Source organism: Hylobates moloch, unplaced genomic scaffold (genome assembly GCF_009828535.3).
Source record: "Hylobates moloch isolate HMO894 unplaced genomic scaffold, HMol_V3 SCAFFOLD_6, whole genome shotgun sequence".
Classification (NCBI taxonomy): Eukaryota; Metazoa; Chordata; class Mammalia; order Primates; family Hylobatidae; genus Hylobates; species Hylobates moloch.
Window position 1 is genome coordinate 115,683,096 of NW_026652281.1, and position 13,773 is coordinate 115,696,868.

At 46.6% G+C, this 13,773-nt stretch overlaps 1 non-coding gene and 1 pseudogene across 1 annotated transcript; both read left to right on the forward strand.

Annotated features, from left to right (window-relative positions):
- The first annotated feature begins 393 nt into the window (after nucleotides 1-393).
- LOC116470624 (large ribosomal subunit protein uL1-like) lies at nucleotides 394-10,631 on the forward strand (annotated as a pseudogene).
- A 2,521-nt stretch (nucleotides 10,632-13,152) lies between these two features.
- On the forward strand, nucleotides 13,153-13,256 carry LOC116472101 (small nucleolar RNA U13). The gene has a single exon (XR_004249006.1). It is a non-coding gene; the product is annotated as a small nucleolar RNA U13 (small nucleolar RNA).
- The last annotated feature ends 517 nt before the right edge of the window (nucleotides 13,257-13,773 follow it).

Here is a 13,773-nt window from a genome sequence, read left to right on the forward strand (position 1 = left end):
ATATTACCCAGGCTGAAGACTGGACTCCAACTCCTGACCTGGGCTCAAGTGATCCTCCTGCCTCAGTCTCCCAAGTAGCTGGGACTCCAGGCACACGCCACCGCGCGCTTGGCTGTAATCTTGATCAAATCATGTAAAATCTCTGAACCACAAGTTTGTTTTTTTTTTAATTTTTTCTACAGTAACACCCTGTGGAGTTATGTAAATTAAAATAAAATAATGTGCCTAAAGCACAGGGGCCAGAGAAGCAGCCCGATAAAGACAAGGTCTTGGGGAGGGAGGAGGGCAGGGTATTGGCCCTCCAGTGGCCAGCAAGGAGAATGATACGGCCCATCTTTGGGTACTTGCAGCTGAGCCCACAGAGTCTCATGTTTTATCCCCACACAGTAGGGAATGTCCTTTGACTTTCCTGACCCAGGATCTAGCTTGGCAACGCCGGGTCCTCCGGTATTCAGGCCTGTCACTTGGCTCTCACTGGCTGGTTCTCCTGGAGTTTTGAGAGAGCTCTGAGAGGTCGCTGAATCCTTTCTCCTTCCCTCTTGTGGTGATGTCTCTCTCTCAGAAGAGCCCAGGGACTGCTGGCCATCAGCTGAACCCGATGGGAGCAAGGCCACAGCCCATAAGATGTACTCCACACTTGCTCTGCCCCGCCCCCCAACCAGGACTGTGTCTGTGTTTTTCAGGGTGTGCTGCTGGAGCCCTGGGAGGAGGGGGTTGGGCAGTCGCTGGTGCTGCCGCTGGTGGTCCCTGTGCTTGAAGTGCCGGTGGTATCCGAGTCCATCCCCCCAAGGCCCAGCGCCCAGCAACATTCTCTGGCCCAGCACAGGGGTGAGAGATCAAAGGAGGGGGTGTGGGGCATGGATTGCTTCTGGGCAGACCCATGCCAATGTGACATGGGGTTTCCTGCCTGAGTGTTACTGACAATGTGGCTGTGCCTGCCACGCTCGTCTGGGGGGTGTGTGTGTGTGTGTGTGTGTGTGTGTGTGTGTGTGTGTATGGGTGGGTGTTGGGAGGTGCACAGACGCTCTGGGTATGTAGAGGGGTCAGCACCAGGGGGGCTTCTAGGATTTGTCTGTGGTCTCATCTCCGCCCTCCCTGCTCCTGGAGGGGGAGCTGTAACTCAGCCCGGAGGCCACCTAGCTGATTCCCCTCCCCCCACCCACCAGCCGCTCGCTCTGTCACAACAAGGAGCTTTGGCAGAAAGGGAGGGGAGCGTGGGTGCTGCGGAGAGAAAAACACCCCAAAGTTTCAGAAAAAAACGGCAGGAGAGATGCCAGCACCCAGGAGCAGGAGCCTTCTGCTTCTCACAGCCTGCACTGCTGGGCTGGGGGGAGACCACGGTTTCCTTTCCTTCCTTTCTCCCTTCCTTCCCTCCCCGCCCCTTGCTGCGTGATATTCAGGAAAAGGAAACATTACAGTGAGGGGAGAAAGGGAACAAAGAGATGCTTTTCAGAGGGGTCATGGGATCTTTCCGTAGCCACCAGACGACACAGTTCTGGGCTCTGCTTGCTCCGCGCAAAGTGGGTGTGTGTGTGTATGTGTGTGTAGAAGAGAACAAAAAAGAGAATGTGTGTGTTAGCGTGTTAGTTTATGCATACCTGTGAGTAAATGTGTGTTAATATGTGTGTCTGAGTGTGGATGTGAATTGTGTGTTGGGAAACAGTAAAGATAAAAGCAGACAGAACAAAAAGAATCATATACAAGGTCGGTTAGATAGCTGCCCTTAGTCTACACATGAATACTTGAAAATTGTTTGTGCGGAAGGTTGGCCATTACCCAATATTGCGCGGCGTTAGAATAAACATGTATACAATGAAACACCTCAAGATTGACAGTTCTTCCTCATGCTTTTGAAATCAGGGTATTTCAAATGGGCAATGACTCCTTTTCTGCAGGGTAAAAACCTCATGTACTCAAAGCTCAGAATACAGTTTTGTGAGCATTTCACCTAAGTAAGAGCTAGAGTTTCTCTTAGCATTATTTGCTTACAAAATATTTGAGTTTGTAAACAAGATCCCAAGGGAAATATTTATCCCACTCAAGAAAACAAGTTACTTTTACCTCTTTGAAGTATCTATTTGCATTCCAACAATATGGTACTTATAAATCACTCCTTTCTAGCAATTTATTAAAGCAACTCCTAGAGGCAGTACTTTTAAAAAATAGCAAGGCTGTATTTTTTTTTTAAATTTAAAGGCCTACAATGACTTTTAACAGCTTATCTGACTTAGTGATGTCTATTTGCTTATGATTATAACAACTTCTTACATTTAATGAATGCTCTTCATGCACCAGACACTGCATTAAATGCTTTACATACATGCTCTCATTTGGTCCTCCCAGCCAAGGAAGTACTGTTATTTTACAACTAAGGGGTAGAGAAGTAACTTAACCAGGGTCAGGTAGGTAATAAATGTCAGGGCAGAACATAAATCTGAGTTTTGAGTCCAAAGCCCCATGCCTTACCCTACACACTCAGTTGCATTTCTTTATATTTCTTTCTTTTCTTTTTTTTTTTTTTTTTTTTCAGTCAGAGTCTCACCTGTCACCCAGGCTGGAGTGCAGTGGCACGATCTCAGCTCACTGCAACCTTTGCTTTCTGAGTTCAAGCAATTCTCAAGCCTCAGCGTCCCGTGTAGCTGAGATTACAGATGTGCACCACCATGTCCAGCTAATTTTTTTGTATTTTTGGTAGAGACCCGGTTTCACCATGTTGACCAGGCTGTCTCGAACTCCTCACTTCAAGTGATCCACCCACCTTGGCCTCCCAAAGTGTTGGGATTACAGGCGTGAGCCACCGCTCCTGGCCCGTTTCCTTATATTTCACTGCCCAAAGATGTCCAAACATCAGCATGCAGGTGCCTACAGGTGCATACAGAGGGCTGTCTCCACAAAAATCTTGGCTCCTGGTCCAGACCCACTGTTAGGGCCAGTGCCTGGGCATTATGGGTCAGTCCAGCTCTGAGATTTTAATTCCTGTTGTTGGAATGAGGGGAATAAATGGGCACTCAATCTCTTCGGATTTTTCAGCTCTCTCTGAGGCATCGGATTTTTTTCGTAGGGTCATCTCTGAGAGAAGTATGCCTGGAATGTTGGCATGAGGAAATCAACCAATGCAAAGCATATAATGAGGTATGTATTCAGCACCGTGAGGACCGACCCAGTGAGAATAAGCTCAGAAGGTTGTAGGAAGAGTGTAGGACTTGGAGGAAGAGCAATGACCCTGCACTCCCTCTAGAAGGGGTGAGGGAGAGGGGACAGGGAGGAAAAAGAAGGTGATGGGAAAAGGTTGAGGAGGAGCATGTGGGGTATGTGCAACTGGAGGAAGCAACTGGATAAGTAATGGAGAGCAGCTTTATTACTTTGACTTTTTGAAATAAGAACCAGCTTATGAAGGTGGGGAGGGAACAGCCTGGGAATAGATTAATTGAGAAAGGAAATTAAAGCCATCATTTCTGCTCTGCTGACGAGCAGATGTCAGCATGCCTCTAGCCTCTTGCTATATTCAGTGCTTTTCTAGAGATAAATGGTGGAGCTCAAAGAGGTTCCAACAGGGCCTGTGCTGAACACTTGAAGGCTCTAGGATATTTTGGTCATGAGAAAAGAGGGCTGAAAGTTGAGGACCAGGCTTCTAGGCTCTGAGGATTTTTTTTTTTTTTTTTACATTAGCTATTTCACAATTACCAGTAGATTTAACTGCAAAACTCAAGGGAAATCAGGTAAGCATTTATAAAAGAGGAAATTAAGATGCTGGTATTCCTACCAAGATGGCTCTAGGGAGAAAGAAAAGAGTTGGAAGCACCTTTGCCAAGCCATTGAGAAGCTAGCATTGAGGGCAGAGAGTACTTGAAGCAACCCAGCCTTAAAGCACTCTCTTAGAAGTAGCCAGGGCAGAGAGCAGGGCGGACAGGCAGTTCCAGCAATAGCTGGCTGAGGATAGAGAGGGAGGCTGGCTCAGCGACCTAGCCTGGGAAAGCAGCCCCTGTGCTGAAATGCATTAGAAGTTCTCTGCCCTGTATCCCAGTACTTTGGGAGGCCAAGGCAGGAGGATCGCTTGAGCTCAGGAGTTCCAGACCAGCCTGGACACCATAGAGAAATATAGATAGACCTCCTCTCTACTAAAAATAAAAAATTAGCCGGGCGTGTTGGCATGCACCTGTAGTCTCAGCTTCTTGGGAAACTGAGGTGGAAGGATTGCTTGAGCCCTGGAGATGGAGGCTGCAGTGAGCTATAATTGTGCCACTGCACTCCAGCCTGGGCAACAGAATGAGATCCTTTCTCAAAAAAAAAAAAAAAAAGTTATTTGTGAAGACTTACTCCCAGCAAGGGGAGACAGGCAGAGTGTGCACCAGAAACCAGGCATCTTCAACGTGGATATTTTGGATCTTTTCTGCATCCAGACAAAGGAACTTATTTACTAACAGCTGGCAGATATGGGCAAAATCACAATTTGATGGGTTAACCAAGGTCTGTAGCCTTCTTTTAGGTGTACAGACCTAGCACAGGGAGCAGTTTTCCCCTGGGGTAGACCTTGCTGACTCAAGGTCTATACAACCTGAAATCCTGCCTCTAAAAGGCAACATTGAGAGCCTGGGATAGAAAGAGAATTTAGGTGGTACCATGAATGCCAGAAATCTCAGGCACAGGATTCTGATGGACCAGAGAGTTGGATTCTCCTGTTGGAAGCATGGTTCATAAATAATGCTGGAGGCCAGATCTGATGGCTCACGCCTGTAATCCTAGCACTTAGGGAGGCTGAGGCAGGCGGATCACCTAAGGACAGGAGTTCAAGACCAGCCTGGCCAACATGGTGAAACCCTGTCTCTACTAAAAATACAAAAGTTAGCTGGGTGTGGTGGTGCGTACCTGTAATCCCAGCTACCTGGGAGGCTGAGGCAGGGGAATTGCTTGAACCCAGGAGGTAGAGGTTGCAGTGAGCTGAGATCGAGCCACTGCACTCCATCCTGGGTGACAGAGTGAGACTCCATCTCAAAATAAATAAATAAATAAATAAATAAAGCAAGCAAGCAAGCTGGAATCAATGAAGTATGTATTGAATATTTTTCGGGGGTTAAATAGGGGATTCGAGAAAAAGAGATATGAGACTGCTCTGACTCTTGAGGAAATTAACGTGTCTTCTAATCGGATTGGCCCCTTCCTCATGCCCCTTTCCCTCTTCACTGTTTTCACCTGTGTGATCATTCACCTCTACACACTCCCTCCTCTTTTCTTGTCGTCTTCCTTCTCTGGCTCTTTCCTGCTTCCTTTGGTCATTTTCTTTTCTTTTCTTTTTGGAGACAGAGTCTCGCTTTGTCACCCAGGCTGGAATGCAGTGGCGTGAACACGACTCACTGCAGCCTCCTGGCTCAGGTGATTGTGCCTCAGCCTCCTGAGTAGCTGGGACGACAGGCACGTGTCACCATACTTAGCTAACTCTTTTTTATTATTTGTAGAAATGAGGTCTTGCTATGTTGCTCAGGCCTGGTCTCTAACTCCTGGGCTCAAGCGATCCTCCCACCTCAGCTTCCCAAAGTGCTGGGAGTTACAGGTGTTAAGCCACCTCGCCCGGCCCCTTTGGCTATTTTCCCCTCTGAATGTATGGGTGTCTTTGTTTTCATTCTCCTACTTGGTCCTCCCTAACCTCTGGGCACTTTGTCCCTTGGTTTTCCCAACTCCTTCCCTGCTCTTGGGGGATGATAACCTCCAGGTTGCTATAGGGCTCCAGAGAAGGTTAAAATTCTGTGATCCTCTAAGTGTGTCTGGAGTTGGATGGGCACATGTATCCCTGATTTTCCAGTTAGAAATTGCTGGAATGAGCTGTAAAGGAGGGAAAACTTTCCCTCTACCCTTTGAGTTCAACTATCGAGTCTATGAAATGCACTGACAACAGATTAACAGGAGGAAAATTATACAAATGTACTACGTGCACAGGGGCATCGCATGAAAGAAAAGTGAGTACCTCCAAACCCAGTGAGATGTAGACATCTGTGTGCCCTCTTCATAGGGGGGATGTGAGGGGAGATATAGGCAACTTAGGGGACTGTAAATGATTTTGGGGAAAGATGAATGGGCCCTCAGAAGAACAGGTGATATCATGAGAAGGTCTGGGTATGAAGTGGGCCTCTAGTTTCCTCTCCTGGTTAATCTTCCCTGGTTGATGAGATTTCTGGGGAGGAGACTCATGACAATGGAGTTCTTGGAGAATCTGTCCTTAGGCAGATGAAGTTCAGAGAAAGCCTCTCCCTGCATTTGCTGTTTCCCAAGTGTCCTCAGTTTGAGGCCCAAAGCAGCATATTTTGGGGTGGCATTTTCTGAACTCCTTTAGAGCTAGTCTGTCAGAAGGCAGGTGGAGCCCGGGTCAGACGAATCTGAGCATGCCCAAGTTACATAAAAGTTATGTGTCAACAAGCACATCCTGCTCCACTTTTTTTTCCTTTTTTCTTTTTAGAGACAGGGTCTCGCTGTGTCACCCAGGCTGGAGTGCAGTGGCACGATCATGGCTCACTGCAGCCTCAACTTCCTGCCCACCCTACTTTTTTAGTATAATAGCTGAAAGATATGGAATGTGGAATTGATGAAGGGTGACTCATTAAAATTATAATAGCAATTAGGAACAAGCAGAAAAAGACCATAGGCAAGGACAGTTTCATGGGCAAGATCGTATGTTTTCCCACATTTTATATTTGGCGAGCGCGTAGGAGGGATCAGCACACCCAGACTACTCTCCAGCTACAACTTCGGTTTCAACAAAACCCTGAATCTGACACCCTCCACTCAGGCCCTCTGCCTCTTTCCTGAGCACTAAGGCTCCTGTTGGTGCTCTTGGCATTAGTGGCTTCAAGGCGAGGGTGAATGGGTTTGTGTTAGTGACTTTGTGGATGAAAGGACACTTGAATTTTCCTTGCCCAGCCTCGGCACTGCCTCAGACATTAAAGGCTATGAAATCTGCGCTGGTGTTTTGGTCAGGGAATGGAGTAGTCTCAGACCGCTTTTTATACCCTATGTGAGAAGGAACTGTCAACCTAAATAACGATCAGAGAGGCTCTCTAAAAGAAAAGGTCTTTATTTTGGAATAGAACATTGCAATGGAAATATGAATATGCATGCCGTAGTAAACTGTGTGAGTAAAGGAAGACAAAGTCTTTCTTTCTTTTTTTTTTTTTTTTAAATGGAGTCTCACTCTGTCACCCAGGCTGGAGTGCAATGGTGTGCTCTCAGGTCACTGCAACCTCTGCCTCCTGTGTTCAAGTGATTTTCCTGCCTCAGCCTCCTGAGTAGCTGGGATTACAGGCACGTGCCACGTTGCCAGCTACTTTTTTGTATTTTTAGTATAGACGGGATTTCTCCGTGTTGGTCAGGCTGGTCTTGAACTCCCAACCTCCGCCTGCCTCGGCCTTCCAAAGTGCTGGGATTACAGGTATGAGCCACTGTGCCCGGCCCTTTTTTTTTTTTTTTTTTTTTTTGATACACGGTCTGGCTCTGTTGCCCAGGCTGGAGTGCAGTGATATGATCTCGGCTCACTGCAGCCTCTGCCTCCCAGGCTCAAGCAATCCTCCCACCTCAGCCTCCTGAGTAGCTGGGACTATAGGCGTATACCACCATGCCTGGCTAATTTTTATATTTTATGTAGAGATGGGGTTTCATCATCTTGCCCAGGCTGGTTTCAAACTTCTGAACTCAAGCAATCTGCACGCTTCGATCTCCCAAAGTGCTGGGATTACAGATGTGAGCCACTGTGCCCAACCTGAAAAAGGCTTTTAAAAGAAAAATTAAGAAGATTCCATAATTATTTAAAAATAATTATCCTTGGCTTTAAAGATCAATACTAAGGGTGATGCCAGTCTGAGCTTGGACAGGCAGTTGCTGGGCAGAAGTCCTTGCAGAAGTATTTTTTATGAAATGTTGTGAAGGCCTTCATGTAAGGTCCTGGGTTTTATAGTCTTTTGTGATTTTTTTTTTTTTAAATCAGGCATACAGGCATGAAAACCCTCTCTTCATGGCCTGCCCTGATTCTATTTGTCAGGGTTTCCTTTTTTTTTTTGAGATGGAGTCTTGCTCTGTTGCCCAGGCTGGAGAGCAGTGGCACAATCTCAGCTCACTGCAACCTCTGCCTCCTGGGTTCAAGCGATTCTCCTGCCTCAGCCTCCCGAGTAGCTGGTACTACAGGTGTGTGCCACCATGCCTGGCTAATTTTTTGTATTTTTAGTAGAGATGGGGTTTCACTGTGTTAGCCAGGATGGTCTTGATCTCCTGACCTCGTGATCCGCCCGCCTCGGCCTCTCAAAGTGCTGGGATTACAGGTGTGACCCACCGTACCCAGCCAGGGTTTTCTTAACATTAGTGACTTTATTTTAATTTTGACAACTTTCACAGAACTTAATTGTAGTCCCTTAATCCATAGTTGCCTCTGATTCTGAACTGCCCAGAGAAAAAAGACATTAGTTGGTTGGTTCCTTGGGTTTTTTTCCTTCCAGTCATTTATTCACAAATGGTGTCATACACTGGAGATGTGAGAACAGAAAAAATCGTGGTGCCTGTCCTTCAAGAACCACAGTCTTGTAGGGGTGACAGGGATAGAAACCACAATACAGGCCTGGGTGCGGTGGCTCACGCCTGTAATCCCAGCACTTTGGGAGGCTGAGGTGGGTGGATCACCTGAGGTCAGGAGTTCAAGACCAGCCTGGCCAACATGGTGAAACCCCATTTCTACTAAAAATACAAAAATTAGCCAGGTGTGGTGGTGCGTGCCTGTAATCCCAGCTACTCGGGAGGCTGAGGCAGGAGAATAGCCTGAACCTGGAAGGCGGAGGTTGTGGTGAGCCGAGATCATGCCATTGTACTCCAGCCTGGGTGACAAGAGTGAAACTCTGTCTCCCATCCCCAACCCCCCAAAAAAGAGGTCACAGAGTAGAATTTGGTGGAGGCAATTGTTCCAGGGTCCCAAGTCCAATGGGGCTTAATAGCTGTCTCCTATCCTGGTCCTCAAATGAGGAATTCTTTTCTCCCCTCTTCCCTTACTTTCTTCCACAAAGATGTAGTGAGCGCTGTGAGTTAGGTCTGAGTTAGGTCCTGCGAATACATAAATGAACAAATACCACTCCATGCTTAGAGGAGATCATGGACTAGTTATGTTCTTCCCAGACTCCATGCTAGGGTATTCACTGGTCCATTTCACTATCATGATGAAATAAGAAAAAGCAAGAGACAATGTAGTGAGTCTTTAAATAAAATTAAATGTATTCAATATAAGATCTTTTCTCTTTAGTTTGAAGTTATATTCTTATGTACATTCTTTCCTCAAAACATGTTGATAGTAGACGGTAGTCATCACTGGTTTGTTTGTTTGTTTATTTCCTTGCTTGCCAAAATGAAAATTAAGCAATCTTTTGTCATATCACAAAAAGTGCGTGTGTGTGTATTAAGTGTTGTTACCGGTTAAAGATTCATTTCCTCATTTCAAAAGTGGGATTAAGGCGGGGCACGGCTGTAATCCCAATACTTTGGGAGGCCGAGGCAGGTGGATTACTTGAGGTCAGGAGTTTGAGACCAGCGTGGGCAACACGGTGAAATGGTGAAACCCCATCTATACTAAAACTACAAAAAAATTAGCCAGGCGTGGTGGCACATGCCTGTAGTCCCAGCTACTTGGGAGGCTAAGGCAGGAGAATTACTTGAGCCTGGGAGGCAGAAGATGCAGTGAGCCGAGATGGTGCCACTACACAATAGCCTGGGAAACAGAGCGAGACTCTGTCTCAAACAAAACAAAACAAAACAAAAAAAAACAACAAACAAAACCAAAGTTGGACTAAGATTGACCCATTCTCATCTAATAAAGTGGACCTTATACAGGGAACATGGATTTACCAGACATGACAAATGCAGGCTCTCATGCCACTCCCCACCCTCCTTAGACTCAGAAGGGAGGAAATGGGAGAGCCCCAGGCCTCAAGAGAGGCAGGATTAACTCTTTTCTTGTTACCCCTGCTCAAGACACCAAGAGCAGCAGCCTCTTGAGACCCTGTAGGAGGCAGTGCGGGAAGTCCTGGACAGGAACCAGTGCCAGCGCCAGAAACTTTTGGGAACAGTGGGGCTACAGATCAGCTTGAAGAACTGTGACCCTCAGAAGGATGAATGCTTCTTGGGCACTGTCATCTGAAGTCCACTCGCCGCCCCAGGTTCTCCACGTGTGTCCTGGGGGACCAGCAGCACTGGGTTGAGGCCAAGGCTGTGGGTATCTCCTACGTGGACATCGAGGTGCTGAAGAAACTCGACAAGAACAAGAAGCTGCTCAACAAGTATGATGCCTTTTTGGCCTCAGGGTCTCTGATCAAGCAGATCCCACAAATCCTGGGCCCGGGCCTAAATAAGGAAGGCAGGTTCCCTTCCCTGCTGACGTACAGTGAAGACATGGTGGTCAAAGTTGATGAGGGGAAGTCCACAATCAAGTTCCAGATGAAGAAGGGGCTCTGTCTGGCACGGCTCTTGGCCGTGTCAAGATGACAGATGATGAGCTTGTGTACAACGTCCATCTGGCTGTCAACTTCCTGGTATCATTGCTCAGGAAGAATTGGCAGAACATCTGGGCTTTATACATCAAGAACACCATAGGCAAGCCCCAGTGCCTGTATTAAGGCACATTCTAATAAATCTTAGTGCCACAAAGAGAGAGACAGAGAGAGAAAGACAGAGAGAGAGAGAGAGAGAGAGATAAACAAAGAGAGATTCGGGATTCAGCAATCTCCTTTCTAGACAAGGGCTGCTCCCCCTGACATCACAGAGGAGATGGCTGATGTTCTAGGAGTCTACAGGCCCAAGAGACCTGGGTTCATCCCATCTCGTTGGAGAAGGACAGCAATTCTACAGAGGAACCCAGCGGGAAAAGCTGGTGAAATACGAATAGGCTGCCCCAGGGAGGAGCCTCTGGCTCTTTTATAGGGTAACTGAATATGGTTACCAGCTTTTATCAAAATTAGCCAGGTACTCAGGGTTTCCAATGGCCCAGGCATAAATAATCCACAAACCAATCTCTTCAAATTATATCCCTGAAATAGTCACACGCATGCTCTCAACATACCATTAGCACCTAAACTCAAACTATGACACACCCACAAGTCTGCATCACCCTGCTTATAACTTAAAGCTTGTGGGTTTAAACTAATTTAGGAATCAGTCTGGGGACCAAAAGGGGAAAGTCTTATCATGAGTTGGCGATTTGCTTAGGGAGGAGACTGCAGTGCATGCGTGACATCCAGAGGCTGGGAACCAATCATCTCACAGGAGAGGTAAGTGTGTAAGCAGGTGGAGCGTGGTGGCTCACGCCTGTAATCCCAGCACTTTGGGAGGCCTAAGGTCAGGAGTTCGAGACCACCCTGGCCAACATGGTAAAATTCCTGAGGTCAGGAATTCAAGACCAGCCTGGCCAACATGGTAAAACCTCATCTCTGCTAAAAATACAAAATTAGCTGGACGTGGTGGCACACGCCTGTAGTCCCGGCTACTCCAGAGGCTGAGACAGGAGAATGGCTTGAACCCAGGAGGCAGAGGCTGCAGTGAGCCGAGATCGCACCACTGCACTCCAACCTGGTGACAGAGCGAGACCTCATCTTGAAAAAATAAAAAAAGACAGAAAGGACCGTAGTGTAGGGGAAGTGTGGTGAGTTTAGCATGGGTAGAGGCGATGGGCATCTGGTGGAAGTACCTGAAAACGGGACTAGAAAGGGAGGTTAGAGCCTGATTGTGAAGGGCCAGACCAGGAGTAGGTTCTCAGGAAGCAGAGCCGAAGGGAGGGCTGCCGACCAGTGACCTAAGGAAGCTGGGAGAGTCTTTCCCAAGGAGCTGACCCTTGGGGTGCGTTTCTTTCCTCATCTTCTGCCTTAAGGCTCTCTTGTCTCTTTTCTTTCCCCCTGCCCCACATTCCTATGCACGCCAGGCCCAAAACATCCTCACAGGCTGCTGCTCTAATTACTTCATCCCATTTTAATTCTGCTGAGTTAGGAGCCTGTGAACTCAAGAGGAAATTCATGCAAAATACCCAACAAATTGAATGTGCTGGTGTTTTAGAATGCCAGGTCTGACCCTATCTGCCCCCTTCATCCTCCCTTCCTGTGGCCCTGCTCCTGACCAATCTCAGCTTGAGAAATCAAAGGTAGAATGTGCTGGTGAGAAGAGAGGGTGGCATTGATTGAGTAAGATGTTGAGTTTCACTGAATTGTTTGAGCCATTGCTTGGGATGAGGACAGGGTGGAGGCTTTCTAATGGGAGGCTTCTGTGGGAACCTTTTTGGAACTGATGGAGTCTGTCTCTAGAGCTCCAAAATACCATGTGTGTTTGTGAGTTGTAATGTTTCCTTGTCCCTCAGGATACTTACAAGTTAGGAGAGATTTCTTATTCCAGCTGTTTGTCCACGGAGATGATAAATCATTTAAAACAAATGGATGGCTGTTTTCTTTCTTTCTTTCTTTCTTTCTTTTTTTTTTTTTTTTTGAGACGGAGTCTCGCTCTGTCGCCCAGGCTAGAGTTCAGTGGTGCAATCTCAGCTCACTGCAACCTCCACCTCCCAGGTTCAAGCAATTCTCTAGCCTCAGCCTCCCAAGTAGCTGGGACTGCAGGCACACGCCACCATGTCTGGCTAATTTTTGTATTTTTAGTAGGGATCGTGTTTCACCATGTTGGCCAGGCTGGTCTTGAACTCCTGACCTCAGGTGATCTGCCCACCTTGGCTCCCGAATGTGCTGGGATTACAGGCATGAGCCACCATGCCTCGTGGATGGCTATTTTAAAATCAGTGATTCTCGAGTTTGAGACCAGTCTGGGCAGCAAGGCAAAATCCTGTCTCTATTAAAAAATACAAAAATTAGCTGGGTGTGGTGCTGAACTCCTGTAGTCCCAGCAACTGAGGAGGCTGAAGTGGGAGGATGGCTTGAGTCTGGGAGACAGAGGTTGCAGTGAGCTGAGATTGCATGACTACACTCCAGCCTGAGCAATAGAACCAAAACCTGTCTCAAAAATGAAACAAAGCAAAAAAATAAGTGATTCTCAAATTTTTCAGTCTCAGGACTCGGTTATACTCCGAAAAATGACTGAGGTCCCCAAGAGCTTTTGTTTATGTGGTTATCGCTATTGATATTTACTGTATTCAAAATGAAAACTGGGATCCTTTTGTAGCTCATAAGCATGATGATTGGGTTTTCATGCTTGTGTGTGAGATGTGCTTCCCTCAAACCTTGTTATGATGGTGGCACATAACCCATCTGATGTGAAAAAAAAAAAGAAAAAAAGCCTGAGAAGTTGAAAGAATATGTATTAATCCATTTAAATTTAAAATACCAAAAATAAACCATAATGTGTTAACATAACTAACACATTTTGGTGAAAAAAGTACTATATTTTCCCCCTAAAATAGTGATAAAATTGGCATGTTTTACGTTTTTACAAATCTCTAATAACTGGCTTAATAGAAAATACCTGGATTCTCTTATCTTGTTCTCTTATTACAATAAATCCATTTCTTTTTTTCTTTTCTTTTCTTTTCTTTTTTTTTTTTTTTTTTTTGAGATAGAGTCTTGCTCTGTCACCCAGGCTGGAGTGCAGTGGTGCAATCTCAGCTCACTGCAACCTCTGCCTCCCCGGTTCAAGCCATTCTCTTGCCTCAGCCTCCCAAGTAGCTGGGATTATAGGTGTGCACCACCACACCTGACTCATTTTTGTATTTTTAGTAGAGACAGGGTTTCACCATGTTGGCCAGGCTGGTCTCAAACTCCTTGACCTCAAGTG